Source organism: Emydura macquarii, unplaced genomic scaffold (assembly GCF_026122565.2).
Source record: "Emydura macquarii macquarii isolate MOO-44397 ecotype Brisbane River unplaced genomic scaffold, CSIRO-AGI_Emac_v2 contig_318, whole genome shotgun sequence".
NCBI lineage: Eukaryota > Metazoa > Chordata > Testudines > Chelidae > Emydura > Emydura macquarii.
In genome coordinates this window covers 8,782,518-8,801,934 of record NW_027130455.1, presented here as the reverse complement: position 1 = coordinate 8,801,934, position 19,417 = coordinate 8,782,518, and positions in this window count along the sequence as shown.

Genomic DNA, 19,417 nt, shown 5'->3' with positions numbered 1-19,417 from the left:
CAAGCTATGTTTTCTGATTTTTATATGAACACTAGTGTTAAAAATAACTTTGATGGAGCTCAGTATATCATTTGATGATGCATGAGCCAGAATAGCATCCAGCTCACACTCTCATTCCTGCAAATTAAAAATAGTAATAACTTTTCTCATACAAGCAGATATGCTACATGTTTATAGGAAGCAGATGTGAAACGGACATTGACATTTTTACAAAGTCATTTTTTCTAATTACATTTGCACTTTAAAAATTAGGGGGTCAAATTTTGGAAAGTTTACTCACATTGGTGAACCCTTACACCAGTAATCCCAAACGAAGCTACTCTTGCTTCCCAAGATATATAAGGATTCCAAAATCTGGCCCTTCATTACAACTGGCTAAAAGATGACGGAACAAATGCTTTGTCCTGAGGGATAGATTACGCCATCCTTACTTTTGCTTAGTACCTTGTTACCTTGCTCCTCGTGGTGTCTACATGAAATCAGCGGGGCTATTTGCAACACAAAGTATTCTTCATCTTGAGTACTTATGGCAATCACAGTGGGTAGTGCTTGGTAAACAAAGAACAAGTTTTTATATAGTGTGTTATTGCACAACGGTTAATTTTAATTTAAACCTGAAATCAATTAAATAAATCCAATTAAACTAGATGACTAACACAGTTCTTCCATAGTAAACGCTCTTCATTTAGCAATAGTTTATTTTCCCATGTAATAATATGCCCATGTACCTACATAAAAAGCCTTAAATTAGTTGTATCCCTTACTTTGTTACAGTTAGAAAATCCCTCCATCCAATTGTACGTTTGGGAAAAAACCCTGTAAATGTAAGATGCAATTATTTCTGATACTGAAAAAAAAAGAAACTATTTTGTTAATCTCCAATACAGGTTATATGTTTATAGCATGACTTGAAATACATACTCAGGAAGAGAATAATAAGCTGCATACAAATTTATGCATCTTTGAGGAAATGAGTATCTCAGCTGTGAAGACTGTAAAATATTTATGATACCAGCATATCAAATGTTGACACTTTAACAAAATGTCAGAAGAAAGCAAGAGAGACCCTGTCTTCTACATGGATTACTAGCAGAAAGAGAATGATGCTACAGAGACAGGAGGCTATTAGCAGCGATTCTGCTTTTGAAGACTATTTGTAATCTTTTCAACTATTTAGTTTCTTCTTGATTTGATTTTAAATGTTATTAGTGTTTTTATAGTAAAATGATGCTATTTTAGAATAGTTCTTACAGAAAAACTCTTCTTTAGGAGGTGAAATTCACCTCTTTGCCGAGGGTCTTTTGCACCATTAAGTTCCACTTTAGCACAGAGGATGGATCTTTTACTTCTTCCAAAGAGCTTAAGTGAGATTTAAGTGGTGCACTGGCCATATGCTGGCCCTCTTCATAGGGACGACTACAGGGATGACATTCACTATCACAAAGTATTTTCATAAAATATTAATGGTGGAATTCTGGAGTTAGTTACTTCAATGAGGCCAGGATTTCACACTAAAAGTGTTGACTGAACTGATTGATTCTGAGTAGCCCATTCTCAGGGGCAGAAACGCATCTCTCTCTTTCTTCTTTTAATAATACATTAGGAGTTAGAATTATTAATTTTTGCCCTAATTCTAATGTTAAAAGAGCCCTAATAGGCTTAGGATTTTACAGTCAAATAAATAAATCTCTATCTGTATATAGAAGATTGTAAATATTTGTGGATCTTGTATATAGTCTAATATTCTCCTTGAAACCATTTCTTGAGTTAAGCTTTAACCACAAATTTAAAAACGAACAAACTACTCCCGCTCCCGCCATCCTCCCCACATGTTCCTGTTCACTAATTCATTGGAATAAATGGCCATTTTCACTGGCTGGATTCTATACACTAAGTCTAAATAATAAATCCATATGCTGCCTCAACCTTCATCAAGCATGTTTGGAGATAGCTAATAATGTCATAATGTAAAACTGTAGAATGCATTACGGATTCTGGTTCATCCTTCATTAATTATTCCTTCAGCAACATCCAGAAAACATGGCTAACACTGGTGTTGTCATTAAAAAAAATCTTTTTGTAAATATTTTGCAATAATTCCCTCTATATGTAGGGCAAGAGCTATTTTTAATTACATTGTAAAAATTAATAATATGAATGTAACAGTAAGAATGTTTTCATGTTGAGTAGGTTGCAGCAACAAAGAACTTGATCCCACAAGACCTCCCGCTGGCTGTGTGTGTTACATGTCCCCCTGGTGTACAGGATCCACAGAGGAAGAGTATCATGTCTCCTAGCCACAGAGCCTGGCTCTTCAGTTCAACTTGCAGACCCTCATGCCTTCAGCCCTAGACATCCCCAGTCCAATACCTGGTGATAGCTAAAAGGCTGGCTGCCACGCCCAGAACTCCTATTGACTTCCATGCACACTGCATGATTAGGCCCAAAATAAAGACCAGATCTGAAGTCCTTGTGCAGGCAAAACTCCCACTCATGCTAAGGATTGCGGGATGAAGTCTTGAAATTGCTGCCTTTAATTTTGACATCTCTTTTTAGTTTAGATCTATGATAATATAAGGAAATCATTGTTCAGCAGTGCAATGAAGAGTTGGCTAAGGTAATGACATTTTACAATTATTCATTGTATCTAAACTGAATATCAAAGAATACATTAACTCTTCTGTAGACCAGGTGAGGTGGCCTTCTGGTTACAGATATGTGACAATCATAATGAAATGCACAAGTACTAAAACTGCAGGAACGATGAACTATGCCAATTTACACCAGTTTTTAGGTACAAAATAAGGAATGGCCTATATTTGCTCTGTTTGCTGTTTTTTTTTTCATATTTTCAGTGAAAATACCTGGCTTTTGAATCAAAATGGTTTCACAGTGAAAATACATGGCAATTCATCTCCTTGCATGTGTTTCATGTGAATAGGGCCAGATTTCCAGTTAGGCACAGTAGGCACATGCCTAAGGGCACCTAAACAGTGGCGGATTACCTCATGGGCCAATGGGGCCCATCTGTGCCCACAGGCCGCAGCCAATTTGGGGGCCCTGCCCCATGCTCCTCCTCCTCTCTTCCGGGGCCCTGCCATCATGCTCCTCCTCTTCCCCCTGAGGCCCCACCCCTTGGCCAGGCTAGAAGCTGGAGCCCAGGGCTGAGCATATTTCCCCTGCCCGGAGCTGGCCGAGCCGGTTGTCCCGGCCCCTCTCCCTACCCTCTGCGTGGAAAACATGAAGGTCTCCTTGGGAAGAGGGGGTGCTGAAGATGTTGTGCCTAACTGTGCAGAAGGTGTAAATCCAGCCCTTCCTGGAATGTTGCCATTTCATCAATATATCATTGAAAAAGCAAAAGTGTGAAAGGTCTGCAAAACTGCACAAAATAAATTAGGAAAATTCCATGACACCTCTATTCTCCCCCTCCCCCCCACTGTCCACATGGGGAGTAAGGTGCAGGAATCTGCCACTATGCAGAGACCAACACAAGGTCTATGCAGCACTTGACTCCTAAGCACATCTGGATCTAGGGTGTGTGTAGAAAAGACGCAAGTTGTCATTGAAGACTCACATAAAATAGCATGAGGGCTGAATATTGAAGGATACTCATGGACTTACAATCAGTTCCAGACATGAGGAATCACTCATTTACATCTTTTACTTCTTCCACAACATAAATGCCCCTTGACCGCATGGGAGCTCTGAACAGAAAAGGAGTGCAGAAGAAGGCCCACTGACAAACACCACTATACTGTAGCAATCACTCTTTAATAGCCTTGTGCTTCTCCCACTTCCATACTCTTCCATGTTCTTAGATATCTTTCATTTACCTGAATTATTACTCAAAATGAATGCTGAAAATGGTTCAGAAGAGGTAGAAAACATGATTTGAACAGTGTGAAACTGGATGATTAGAAACAAGGATGAAAATTTAAGTCAGCCTACGGATAGATATTATTTCTTCCTAAACTCTAGGAGACATGTTTTCCCAGTGCTTTTTGTGTAGCATCACCATGAGGTATCTTGCACTACTGCTCTACATGAAAAAGTCCTCCATTTGCTCTTAGACAGATTATGCCTAGACTTTAGTGCAAGCAGAGAGCGGGTGAGGGATCATTCTTCCGGTAGAATTGCCCGAGTAAGAGCCAGGTTGAATTCTAGTTTGGGAACACAGGTACTGCTACCTCTCTATGCTATACGGGTACAGGGTTCCCCCAGAAAGGGTGGAAGATAGTAAGCTGCAATCCATCATTGGACCTGGAAGCCCTAAGTGGTGCAGAATCAGACTTTGCACCATCTTTTACTTGAGCTGTGCCTATATTGCACAATCTAGCCCCTAACAATCAAAATTTTACACACATTTTGCTATGATCATTCTTTTTAAGGATAGGTTGTGTATTTGACAATCAGTGTGATTGTGCGTGGTGTTCCACTAATGACTCCATTTTGATAAAATGCCAAAATATGTCAAAGAGTAAAACCCTGAATGAATGATGCAGTCCAGGAGAGTGATCGGTTTTCTAAGTGTTTTAGATGCCAGTAGCAGCCACTTGCACAATTTAGAGGCTTCTCCTAAAAAGCCTTTTCTGACATGTTTAAAATGTTAATTAGGACGATATCCTATTCTGATAGCCTTAAAAAACAATGACCATCGCTACAGCATGAAAATGGATCATTATCTGTTCTCCATAAAGATTACCTAAATTAAGATTACTTAGACCATCTTTTTCGTACAGGGACCATCTTTTCACTGTGTTTGTACAGTGCCTAGCACAATGGGTTCCTGGTGCTGCAATAATACTAATTTTCAAAAATAGGTGCCTAAACTGAGGCTCCTAAATCCATATTTAGGCTTCTAAAAAATGACTTGGAAATTAAATGTTGAGCACCCAGCAGCCCCCATTGACTTTAATGGGAACTGCTGGCTAATCTTCAATTTCAAAAAATCAGACCACTTGTTTGGAACATAAGCTGAGTCACCTATTTTTGAAATGGCAAATAAAAAAATCCACTGATGAGCACTATACCCAATACTATGAGCTTGAAAAACTGGCTCAGTTCACAAATCACCATGGGCTAGATTGTGCCATTTAGGCACAGCCCATAGATAGGACTGTTATGCAGCTGCCCATCACAGGGTGAGAATTCCCAAAGCTCTCAGGCATGCAGAGGCGGCATATGTACTACTACACACCTCTGAGGGGTACAACTCACTCCCCTTCCCTGCCAGGCTGGCATGGAGCCCACACCCCATAGTAATATCTGCTCACTGCAGGGTACCATGAACCCCGTGGGAGCAGGGAGGAAGCCGTTCCTATACTCCTGAGTGTAAAGTTTGAAATTATTCTTGGCCCTTATCTCAGGAAGCTTTTTATACCCTCCTCCTCCCATGCAAAAGGGCCAGGCAGAACTTCCCCTCCAACTAGCCTGGGGCAAGCCTGGGATCTTGTGTCCAATTAATGCAAAGCCTTACTGCCAAAAGTTACCCTTAGATCCTGTGGTGTACATTTATTTTCTAACTGTTTCTGCTATTCCCCTTGATTAAAATGTAATGACTCAGATATTATATGAACTATATTAGATATATTAGGTTTAACAAAATGTAGTGTGTTCACCAGCCCCACATGCCCTAGCTGATATACTATATCCCATATAACCCTATGTTAATAATCCTAATGCTTTTTAAAATCAGAGCCATGATCCCATCTATTTAATCTCTCTTCTCTGTCCAGGTACTTACACCATGCTTTATCACTGTGGCATCTGAAGTCAGCATGAGTTTTGGCTGAACAAAGACAGGATCAGGCCCCTAGATAGGCGTGTACTGCAGGAATGGTTAATTATACTTAAATTTTCCTCAGTGCTTTACACAGCAGCACATCATGAAAGATGAAGGTCATTAAAAATAGACTGATCAAATTCTTTCCCCCCTTTAATACGAAGTGGAACTAATCTAAAATAATGTGTCACTCTTGCAGTATAGTGAAAGCCAGCCATGTGGCAGAATTTCAAGTAGAATATTTTGCACGATTAGCAGCTATGAACCATTGAAAAGCTTCTAAGACTGGTGAGCTGGATACTCTAGTGCCATTGGCTACACCTAGTAGTGTTTGGTTTGGATATAAAAAACATGTTAATAGCTGCCTCTACTGTATATCATAAACTGATGTGGCATTGCAGACATCTGCATTAAAACACATTGTGCCTACATTTTTCAGATTTTTTTGTGTACAGAATTTTTTTTTAAACAGCATGACAATCTTGCATGTGTAAAGACATCATTCAAACACATTATGTATCACTAATCACACTGCCACAAGTGCCATATCACTTAAGGGAAAAAATACAGCAATCCTGGAGTTTGCTCAGTGAGTTAGTTCATTAAATGCTGCACCTCCTTCCCTTCTATTTTTCAAAAGGAACTTTTACTTGTTGAATAACTTGTTCTATCCAAATGAACTAATCCTGCACAAGTAAAGTTTCATGGTTTAATTGAAGCCTCTCGATGTTATCTGTAAGAGTTCAGTGCACTACTAACAACATTTCATTTTTAAAACAAGGAACCAAGGCTTTATTACAATGATGTTTTCATTCAACGTTTTATTAAATCTGTCAATCATTTCTGAAATGTTTGCCAGTTTCTATCTTGTGTGCTCATTCCTTTTGAACAAGGAAAAGAATTTACTTTAAACTTTAGCATTGTTCTCCTTAGTAAATATAATTAAAATTGCATCATAAACATGGATTGATGTGTCCTTCATATTCTTTTTAATTGAAGTGATTTTAAGTTTCAAGATTACAAGAGGCTGAGTAATAGGGAAAGCTAAGGTTTTGAGGGACAATGGGAGAATGTACTTAGTAAAGTGTGGCAGCTAGGGAATGACTAACTAGATAATAGGATGGTTGTCACTTCATCAGAAGCTTTGAAAACTGTTGGTATTCAGAAGGCAGAGTAGGCAATTGGGGAAGAGATAGCTCGGAGGGGCCTCTGGTTAGATTGGCTAAACATCAGATCGATGTTTAAAATTTCCAGCAATCTTCCAGTACTAAATGCCTCATTTTATCCAGCCTGTTCGTCCCTAAACCAACAGTGACATCTTTTGTCAAAATTGGCCGGTCCACTTCCCTGCTCTGCAGCAGCTGGGTTCAGTAACAGGGCCTCTGACACCAGGTGATCTATGTAGCACGGTCACTGATAAACCCCATTACAGGGGATATCTCCTGCCAATGCAGCTCCTCTGAATTTCAAGACAGGATGATATATGCTCCAAAACACTACCGCAGGACTGAGGGACCAGCAGCTGAGCAGAGGAAGAGGATTTGGACACTCGTCGGAAATGAAGACAGAAGTTCAGGCTGTGCAAGAAAAGAAAATGCCACCAGGTCCTTAGCCATGCGAGACCCCCATTTGCTTTATAATATCCTAGATGAGGAAGCCAGTGTAAACTTTTTTCAGAGCAAGCTGCCTCACTGGCTTCCTATAAGGAGACCTCACAGCTCAAGAGAAGTACTATAAATTTTTTAAAAAGTTTCTTTGCATATCCAACACATTTTGCCATGGCACTTTCTGAGGGGTCATTTCTGCAAAGTAACCCAATTAGTTACACAACAAGAGAACTTAATTTGAGAGGAGAAATGTGAGATATGCAAGATCTGTTGCTTGATCTCTGCTGCTGATTTGGAAAGAGAGAGCACATCAGTAGATGGAGAAAGAGGTTATTATTTCCCAGTGGTTTAGAACCAGCACATGTACAATATTTCAATGGGAGTTGAGGGAGATGAGCGTCTTGCAAGACTCAGGCCCTATCTGATGTCTTTGCCATCCCCACAGCCACACTTACGACTGAAATTGTGTCCTTTACCATACAGCAATTTTCCCCAGACAATCCCACATACTTCCTGTTTTCTTATATACCACAAGCAATATCCTTTGTTGCTCAGTCACTAGGGAAAAAAATCCCTTTTATTGAAACAAACACAGCCAGTTTCATTACATTACAAAACACTGTTGACGTATTATTTGGTGCTGCAGTTACTGAAGTTTAATAAAGACAAATTAACTCTACAGTGTATTGAATTACTGGGATTCCTAATTATGCAACAGTGCTGATTTGACAGAGCCATGCTAGTTCAGTCCGTTTTTGCTCAGCTATAAAGTCTGACTGATGTTGAGTTTCCAGCAATTTTCCAACACCTCATTTTATCGAGACCATCTGGAGAAGCTCCCAGTGAGGAACAGACAATTCTCCAGTAATTAGGCCAAATCAAACTCTCACTAGCAGCTTGTACGCCCACAAAGAAAGGTACTGGCTGACAGTTTTCATGTGCACTGCCTGCTTCCCTCCTCTACTATTCAAGTGTGGGCAGGCTGCAAATCATCATTATTCATACAAGGAGTGTGCTGGGCTTTTCAGAGCAGAGAGTAAGGGCTTGTCTACACTTACCTCCGAGATTCAGCAGCAGTCTACCGGAGTTATGCAAGCTACACAAAAAACTTGCATAACTCCCGTCGACTTCTCTGCTTCTCTTCTGCGCGCTGTCTTCACTGCACTGCGCCGACGGGAACCATGTTCCTGTCAACGCAGTGCTATGCCACTTGAGAAGGTGGTCTTAATACGTCGATTTCTGGATCGACTGAGCGGGTCTTCACTAACCTCTCAGTTGATCCAGAGAAATCGATCCGACGGCGGCGACTTTGCCGCCGTCAGTGTAGCTGTAGCCTAAGACAAGGTCCTCACCCGCAAACAGTTTACAATCTAAAACAAAACAAAAAAACAAATAGATGTCACAAGGACAAAGGAGAGGTAGGAAGGATGTAACACTAGACTAGACCCTTCGCTGGTGTCATTCAGTGTTGCTCAATAATAGTCAATGATCTAGAATAGTCAATGATCTAGATCTGGATTTTGAACTCCCCATATTTTGCAGTGTTCAGAGCCAGGGATTTTTGTTTGGCCCTTTGGAGACATAAGGGCTAGATGTAAATCTCAGATCTGAAACCAGGTAGCTATTCTGAACCAAAGTCATTAAATGAACGTGTGTTTGGATCCAGTGTATTGGTTTGGGGCCCCTCTCTGCTTGACAGATATGGAAACTGGGCTACATAACTGCAAGATCACTGCCAGATTCCCTGGGTCTGCCTCACAATGTCTCTGAGAAAAAGAGAGAGCAGGATGTGTTTGTTAAATACTGACACATTTATTATAATCACAACAGAAAAAAAAAATGCCTTAATTCCGTAAGGGAGAGAGGACACTGATTGTCGTTGCCCTTCTGGACACATAGCCACAATTAGCAATCATTGTTTTTGTAGTGACGAGGTGCACAAATAAAAAGCAGTTCCAGCCCAATATTAGTAGCCTTTTCTGAGAGGGATAGAGGCAGGCATGTGCACTGGGGGTTTATTGATTTATTGTCCTTGCTGAGTCAATGAGATTCCTGAAAGAAGGGATTGCCTGCATCTCTGTTCCAGGACTGGTATATGTGTAAGTAAAGCTAGTTAAACTTAGAATATCCCAGACTGCTCATCAATAATTTCTTCTCCATTGGGACATCGACATGCAAGACCTTGACATCTGTTGTCTTTTGGCAGAGGAGTGACGCTGAGGTTGAAAGAAAGGGCAACGATAATTAAAGCAACCTGCATGAAACTTGGTGGGAGGAGCACAGGTTGCAGGTGGGATTGCCAGCTGTCCAGGTTGTCCCAGAGTTGCCCCTTTTTGAGGTAGCTGTCCTGAGAAATCTATAGCTGCTCAGGACACACTGACGGCCGTCCAGTTTTATGGGGTCTGGATCATTCCAGATGTCCTGAGTTTTTGTACCTCAGACATGGCAACTATCTGTAGGAGAGCAAGTTTGGAGGAGGCACTAGGAAGTCAGTCAGCATGCACAAGCCTGAAATTCTGTAACTGGCCAGCTACAGCTGCAAAACCCCTGTAAAAATAGTTATCTTAGCAAAGAACCAGTTTAGTTTTGGAAACATGGACTTCTCATTTTATCCAGAATGTGGTACAGGGAACACTCAATCTCACAGTGTATGTACACTGCAAGTCAGTGATTTCTGATGTAAGCAGGGGGACTGGATCCTGCTCCAGTGAGTGCTCCAACCACTGGGCTACAGAGTCACTCGTGCGCTCTCTCTCTCTCACCCAATGTTCCTTTCATTAATTATCCAGAGAAGAACATCTTCAACAGGAGAGACTGAGGGACCCCATCAGAATACGCCACTGGCCAATGGTTAGAGTCCTCTCCTGACAGGTGGCAGATTCCTGTTCAAACCCCACCTCTCTCTTGTGCGGAAGGGACTTGAACTGGGATTTCCCACGTCCCAAGTAATTACACTAATCACTGGGCTAAGAGTTGGGAGGCAGCCCCGCCTCTTCCTCCAGCTGTTTCCTCAAAGATCATCCATAAGGGCCTGATCTGGTAGGTGATCAGGCTCTGCAGGCGATTTAGACAGAGGAACATTGTAGGCACCCTCTAGTAGAGAGGCCTCTGAACTTAACTGGGAGTGTTCCAGTTGGGAAGATCCTGAGTGCTGCAATCCAGCCCTGGAGACTACAATTCTCATGATGCCTTTGGGAAGAGAGAGAGATTTGCACTTCCAGGGGATGCAGGGAGAGCATGCGGTAGACTACAACTTGTGTGTGAGGAGTGGAGATCCTTGTCAAGGGAGTGGAAGTTATTTTGAGGAGTTCTGTCCAAGCCAGGAGCCGCTGCTCAGCAAGCTGTACAAAGCCAGAAGCTGCTGCTGACAGTCTGCTGGGGCTCTGACTGAGCAGGGAGCCTCAGAGACTGTTGGTTGGCTTCACTGCAATCAGGGCAGAGACTGTTGTTGTGCCAGAACTGGCTGAGCTTGGCCTGCAGCGGAGGCAGTAGGGGAATAATCACCACCTTTGTCATCTGGGAAAGTGCTTGCAAGGGAAGGGGGAAAGTAAAGAGATTGTAGGGATTGTCTGAGTCTGAGAAGAGACCATTGATCTTATCATCTAGCCAGGATCCAGCGTTGCTGACCTCTGGTCTTCAGAGGGGTTGTGCAGCTTGGAAGGATCCCAAGTTAGAATTTCTCTGCCTCTCCTTGCCTTGGCTGGACTGCTTTACTGGACCAACAGAGTGCTGTTCCCAGCTTCAAGATCTTCAAGCACGTCCAGGCAAGCGTCTAGAACTCTGAAATTCAGAGGAATGCACCCTCCAGGGTGAGGTAAATGGTGACAGTGTAAAGGTAAGTTGGTTATTTCATTTGCTACTGTACATTGAATTTATTGATTTGTCTAAGTGCCCCCAGCTGATATAAATTGGTTGTGACATTTTAATTAATCTCAGTCTGTTATCTCAACCCTTCCTCTCTCCCGGCTGCAGAAGCCTTCAGGAAATCAAAATCTGAAGTGCAGAGAAAGCTTTGGGAGACGGAGGACACTTGGTGGAGAAATAAAGCAACAGAACTACAGGGACTTGCTGATGCTAATAAAACCCGAGGATTTTTTCAGACGTTAAGGTGCATTATAGGCCACAAAGTCCCAATCACTGTCCAATGGCATTGCTTTCCTGACTGAGCACAGAACAACACTAGAAAGACGGAAAGAACATTTAGTGACGCCACTGTGAGTCGGGCGCAACTGATCCAATAGTAGACTCAACTGAGCAAAGGCCAGTTGGATTTGATGCATCATGGAGCACTGCCAACATTATTTTTACTCTATACCAGTCACAGGAGAAAGCTGCTGAACAACAAATGCCCCTGTATGTTGCTTTTGTTGACCTTACAAGGCATTCAACTCTGTTGGACGCTCTGCTTTCTGGTGCTTTCTTGAGAAGTTTGGCTGCCCAGACAAACTAATCAACCTTATGTGCTGCTTCCATGACAACATGTAGACACACGTGTCAGTGAGTGCTGACTCATCTGATCCCTTTCCTGTAGCCTATGAGGTTTAACAGGATTGTGTGCTTGCCCCTATGTTATTTACTTTGTTTTTGGCTGGAGGGCTAGAAGTCACCTCACGTACTATCACTACAAATGTCACTTTAACAACTTGATTCGATGGCAGACTTCTAAACCTCTGCTGATTCAAGGCCAAAAGCAAATCCTAGCAAAGCGAAATAAAGGATCTATTGTATGCCAATGACTCAGAATTTGTCACCTTTTTGAAAAGGACCTGCAACATTTGCTGAATTCCTTTGCCCATGCTGTGTCCCTTTTTGGCCTTTGTATTAATGTAAAGAAAACAGAAATCTGTACCAACCATCTCCTGGCAGAAGCCCATTTCTTCAATCACCACCAGAAATAAAATTGAATGGCTGCCAATTAAACAACGTCAAGTCCTTCTGCTACCTAGGTAGCACAGTTATTGCTGACACCAGCATTGATAAAGAACTTTCAGCACACAAAGTCAGCTGCCTCAGTTTTTGGTCATCTACAAAAGAGACCCTGGACAAGACAGTGGGGGTGTGGGGGGGGTGTGGGGGGCAAAGTGTACACAAAATGCTAAGTTTACAGAGCTATTGTGCTTCCTTGTCTTCTATATTCATTAGAGACCTGCCCCCTTTATTGTCGCCATATCAAAAAACTTAACTGCCTGCAATGGTGCCACCTACACAGTACAATGGGAATCAAATGGTCTGACAAAATCTCCAGTAATGAAGTAGTACAGCAGGCAGCCATGCTAGCACAGAGACAAATGACTCGGGTTGGCCACATCATATGTATGGTTAACAATCAACCACCTAAGAGATCTTTACAGTGAATTTGAAAAAGGCAAGTAGGAAGGTTGGCTGTCCAAACTGCCCTACAAGAATTGCAGAGGCACAAACAGGCAGCCCGGCTGGACTTAGTGACCTGGGAGGATATGGCCCATGACAGGTGAGCTTGGCACTCTAATACAAAAAAAGCAGAACGTGCAACAGAATATTGTCATGTCTCTTGGGCCAACAGTAGGAGGGAACATAGACATCAATGTGCCCTGGCACATTTCCTGAACCTTACTTGTGGAAACTGATTTCCAGGCATAGTCATAGTTGAATACTAGTGACAGTCACACAGTCATGTTTTTCTAATTGTTAAGTAAAGGTGTGTTAACTCTAATCTAAAAGTATATTAGGTGTATATTGTTTATAATTGGTACTTTTGAGTTAGGCCCATTGCCTACATTAGCGCAAGTTTATTTTTGGAGGCAACCAAGGCACACTAGTGAGTGTGTACAGAGCCCAGCCAGGGGGAGGCATTGCCAAGACTGATTTTCTTTAAAAGTAAAAGGACTGCAGCAGAGGGGTGTATAGATGATTCCCACCTATCCAACATCATCACTGGGCTACTCGAGATCTCTTTTACTGTTATCAGCATCGGGCACCCGAGCACACAGGTGAGTGTTCCTTGCTCTCAAGTAACCCAGGGAGGAAAGAGGGTGTTACAAATGTCTACTTGCCCCCAGTTCATGCATCACTATGGGGCTTGGGCATCTGGACACCAGGAATGGGGCTGTAGAATGCATACTCAGAAGCAGAAACAAAGGCACCTAGGGAAGTTGTACTGCAATTTTTTAGGCACCAAGTAAATTTAGGTGCCTACAGGGTTCAGAAGCAACTGAGTGGACTTTTGTGAATCCCAGGGGTGCCTGATTCTGCAATTTAAGCACCCAAAGTGGCAGTTAGGCACCTAACTCCCAGCATAAAATATTCAAAGCACCTAGGTTACTTAGGAAGCTAAGTCCCATTGACTTTCAGAGGGCTGTAGGCACCTAAAGGACTAGGTGTTTGAAAAATGTGTCTGTGGAGCTTTTGAAAATTTTGTCTCCAGGCTGGGATTTTCAGATGCACCCAGCCTTGGCCTAATACTGAAACTCCCACAGCAAGGTTATGAGCAGTGCTTTTGAAAATCCCAGCCTCAAGTTTTAGAATGCTGCCTAAAGCAGATGGGAGTCTGACTATCCCTGATTGATCAGAACCTGTTGCAAATTATTAAGTTAAATAAATAGCTTTCCTCCCCATACTTAAATTTCTTAAGGGGCTTTCTGGTTGTGTAAGCTCATCTGTTGCTCTGTGAATGCTCTTTGCCTCTTAGCTGTGGAGCAACAGCTGTTCTGCTCTAGTTTGCATATTTATTCCTCAATAATGGAATTATGCTGGATAAAGACAAAATCCATGTGGACCTGGTCTGTCTCTCTCAACTTTTCTCTCACAGCAGAGAAGAAACAGAATTTAAAGGAACAAAATCTTTTAGTGTTTTAGCTAACTTTTTCTTAATTGGCTGTATAATTAACTCTTGTCTCCTCCCCCTCTGAAATAGCCTGAATTGGTTGACTTTCAGGATGTGGCAGAAGATTCTTCTGTTTTCAGAGGCTTTTTCTGAGGGTGGGTAGAGGTTGAGAAATCAGATTATATTAAAAAGTGATTCATGGTGTATGAGTCAGGGTTGGACTGGATTGGAAAGTCCCTCAAAGTTAGGAATTTTTACCCTTAACTTTTGCATACTTTAACTATTTCTACAAGCCTCTACAAGAGCTCTGAGATCCATGCTCCTAAAGAGAACTGATAGAAGCCAGCATCTTCAGAAGAGCCCCATTCCAAGAACCACGGGAATGTTCATTGCTCCTCTGTGTAAGAAGAGATGATTGCTAGCTGGGATTTATGGGGAGATGTTGGAAGGAAGGCCAGGGCTCGCTCCCTGGAGAGGCTTGAGAAACAGAATGGTAGCGTAGTGGGAAAAGGCAAAGTAGTAGTTTAACCCTAAAATAAATTCATGATAAAAATTAAAAGCATTGGGTGAACCGGTGAGGATTTGCAGTAATCGAGGTAGAAAAGGGAAGAATGTTAAGGACTGGGCAGTATTATTATGCGGCGTCTTAGCATGGGTCTATCTAATCTGTCTCTGCATTTATACCATGCTCATGACTACAGTGCAGTACCAGAAGTAATTGTTTTCCAACTGCTTGATTCACTATTTATTACTCTATCTGCTTTATAACTTGACGTACGCCTCTCTATTCCCTGAGACGCATACGGCCTTCACCACTGCCTAACTTCTTTGACAGGCACTTGCTGCAGACTTAGCTACTTCCCATGTCATTTTGACAGCTTTCAATATAGCTTCAACTGTGCATTTTCATGTTGTTATCTTTGGTCTACCTTGTCACCTCTTGCCCTGGGGCTTCCAGTCCATTGCCGGTCTTGTGTTATTCCTTCACATATATCTTAGTCATCCCCACTGTCATTCTGTAATCTCCTCTCCTATCGGTTTCTATTTTGTCCTCTGCCAGAGATCTTCGTCTGTAATTTTTTTTGATCATCAGCTATTGAGGATTTGTCTAAGGCAGCTGTTTAAGAAAATTTGAAGTTTGTATAGTGAGGTCTCACATCTCCCAATTTCAGCAATACCCATTCAGACTATACAATGATGTTAAATATTCAGAGTTTGAAAGGCAAGATTTCTATTTCTCCGGATCCACTCTACGCTTACAAAAGTACGTCTGGCATTCACTGTTCCGGCGGTAATGTCTTTGTCTGTTTCAAGTGTTGTTCCTACAATGCTGTCAAAAGATGTGGATTATTGGACTTCTATTACCTGAATGAGTTATTGGTATTTCCTGTTGTGTGTTAATTCTCATGGTTTCAGTTTGCTCACTGTTGATTTTCAACCCTACTAACTGTGCATAGGCCTGGAGATCATTTGTCTTGGTTTGAATGTCTCTATGGGTATGAGATTGCATGTTGATATCACATGCGAAGTCTAGGTCTTCTAACTTCTGTGTAAAAGTCCATTATATACCCATTGGTTATTCTGGAGTCCTTCTCATTACCCAACCCACTACCAGGAAAAGGTAATGGGTGACATAAGATATCCTTGTATCTACATGGGGAACAAATATTTAATAATGCGCTCTTCAATCTACCAGAGAAAGGTATAACGCAATCCAGTGGCTGGAAGTTGAAGCTAAACAAATTCAGACTAGAAATATGGCGTTCATTTTAAACAGTGAGAGTAATTAACCATTGGAACCATCTACCAAGAGTTGTGGTGGATTCGCCAACAATTTTTAAATCAAGATTGGATGTTTTTTCTAAAAAATATGGTCTAGGAATTATATTGGGGAAGTTCTATGGCCTGTGTTATACATGAGGTCATAGTAGATGAGGATAATGGTCCCTGCTGGCCTCAGAATCTGAGATGCCAGTAGTAACTGCAAATGGTTTTGTCAGTTCACTGTTATGTATTACTTGTCATGTCATATTTTCATGTAAGCTCTGAATGATGTTCACAAAATTTTGAGGGATTCTATAGTAATGTAAAACAACAAGAGTTCTGTGGCACCTTAAAAGCTAACAAATTTATTTGGGCATAAGCTTTCATGGGCAGAAACCCACTTCATCAGATGCAATAGTAATGTAGCAACTTCCATAGAACAGTTCTGTCCACACTATCAAAGGCTTTTTGGAAATCTATAAAATTTATGTGAAGTGGTGACTATTGTTTGACAGTTCTAGGAGGATATGTAGAATTACCATTTGAGCTATATTTGATTTTGCCTGTCTGAACCCTACCTGTTCTTGTTTTAACCGTTCAGTAGCTGATTAAAGCATTATCTCCATATATTTAATTATTCTAATATCTTGGTTGTTAGGTTGCCCTCGTTGTCTTGAACATGTTCATTTTATTTCTTTTTCTTCCTAATAGCTGTCTAATGATGTTGTACATTGTCTTTATGTCATTTCAGTCTGCACAGCTGTTGCCATTTTGTTTATAAAAATCTTGTTTATCTTTCATAGCACTCTTTGTGGCCTCTGTGTTCTTTATGGCATATTTTTCCTGAAATTGCTGTGGCTATGTTCTTGCTTGATTTTGTTTCAGATTAATTTTTTGTCTTTTTTCTATGTTCTACCATGTTACCTCGGATAACCATTCATTGTGGTGTTTCTTTCTGAATCCTATCCTTTTTCGTAAGTTTAGTGCAAGTTTCCATCTGCCTACGGCTGTACAGTAAATAGCTGCTTGGATACCATAACTCCTATTTTCATGGGTTTCAGTAAGACAAGCTGGTATTGCCATCTGTAGGTATTAACTGATCAATGTATCTGTATTGTACACTCATTTTTATAATGTGTGAAACCTATGGTTTAGTGACATTCTGGAACAGATTACCAAAGGGAAATTTATAACCAAAAATTACACTGTTGTCTGTATTCTCTGAATTCTACTGTGATAGAATTATATACACACACAAACTATATAATACAGGGAATGCCAGTCATTCCACGCTTTCTTTAATTAGTTCATCATAGGCTGTCATTCACTTGTCACTGGTGGTAGAAGAATTCACCCTCTCCCTGTGAACAGTGTCTTCTGGATTGATCAATATGGTGCTCCAAACACAGCTGGATGTGCAGGACACACATACTTATTTACATAGCACCATAGTTGTACACATTAGTTATCTCCCCAAATAAATACCTCCCAGTTCCGAAGAGCTGACATCCTGAAAGATGGTACAATACAACATGACAAATACAGAGGAGGCTCTGTTCTTACTCCCTGAAATGTTGCAGAGATCACATGGGTCTTTAGCAGCATTTTGGTCCTTTGGTAAACATTAATGTGGTATTTCATTAACGGTTGTGAAGCACGAGATACTTGAATCAAAGTTGCTGTAGAATTGATCAGTGCCAAAAAAATAGTGTGAAATTGTTGTTACTGTTAAAGTTGACCTACCATTTGTATTTATTGGCTGCCAGTATAATGCCAGATGTTCTGCAAAGGATTCATTTAAGAGTCTCCTTTGCCCTGTTCTGCAGACAGAGCAGATTTTCTACTATCAATCTAGACACTCTGTGGGACGTTTAGTCACTATTATGAATTTAGGTCTAAAAGTTTATGATCATTTGCATAAACCCAGAGTATTAGAGGACTTATTGGAACCACCAACCCTTGTAAGATGCACATGACCATGACAATTCAGGAAGGAAATCAAGACTGTTAAGAATTAAAATTGCAAGGTGCCAATTTCCTTATCTCTAACAATGGGGGCTGAGAGAAGAGGGCTGCACACAGTTCAATTGTTACTGTCTAGATGGATCACTCATATGGAGAATAAAAATACTTAATTACTTTGACCTTTCATCATTATAACTTTGCTCAATAAAGAGTTAAGATATATGTTTTTCATTTAACAAAGAAAGTGATATAGAGTAATTCCTTCAAGGATATTTATGTGTTTCAGAAATATAGGCTTGAATGCATAAGGGACTTTCCTTCCTCCAACTCTCCTTTCCACTATTTTCTTCACTCACCCTCAATTTTCAGTGCTGAGGGAATGTATAAGGTTAGACCAGGTAATGCACTTTCAGATTCACGGATTTTAAAGCCACAAGGGACCATTGTGCCCTCCTGCGTAGCACAGACCACTTCCTGAATTAATTCCTGTTTCAAGCCCAATCGTTGTCATTGAACTAGAGGATATGCTTTAGGAAAACTAATATGGATTAAAAAGTTTTCAGTGATAAAGAATGTTTGTTTAGTTTCTAGTCTGAATTGGTCTGGCTTCAACTTCCAGACATTCAATCATATAACTTTTTTGTCTGCTAGACTGAAGAGCCATTTATTATCACATTCCTGTTCCCCACACAGGTACTTATAGACTGTGACCAAGTCACCCTCTAACTTTCTCTTTCATAAACTAAATAGATTGTTTTTCTGGAGCTTCTCACAGTAAGACAAGCTTTCCCCCAATCCTATAGTAATTCTCATGCCTCATCTCTGAATCCTCTCCAGTTTATCAACATTTTTCTTGAAAGTGTGAACACCAGAACTGGACACAATATTCCAGAGTGGTTACATCACTGCCAAATACAGAGGTAGTGTAAGTTCTCTTCTCCTACTTGAGATTCCTCTGTTTATACATTCAAGCATCGCATTAGCTGTTTGGCGCACAGTGGATGCTCACATTCAGAGGATTTTCCAACCATGCCCCCAAATCTCTTTCAGAGGCACTGCTACCCAGAATAGAGTCCACCCTCCGTTACTTACTACCCATGGCCTATATTCTCTGTTCCTATAACCTTCTAATCTTCAAAACTTCTCTATTGGGTTGCCTTTTGTATCTATGGATTCTTCTCAGGTTCCTTGTGATTCACAGCACAGCCTAAATTCTAATCTCAGACATGTCTACACTAGAGAGTTTACAGTGGCATAGCTGCACCAATGCAAACTTTCTAGTGTAGCTGCTCTAAATTAAAAAGTCCCGTCAATTTAATTAATCCACTCTGAACAAGCCGCGCTAGCTGTGTCAGTGGGAGAAGATCTCCTGCCAACATAGAGCTGTCCACACCAGCGCTTATGTCGGCATAAATGTATCATTCAGGGGGTGATTTATTCACATCCCATAGCAAAGTAAGTTATACCAACATAAGTGGTAGCCTAGACATAGCCTTA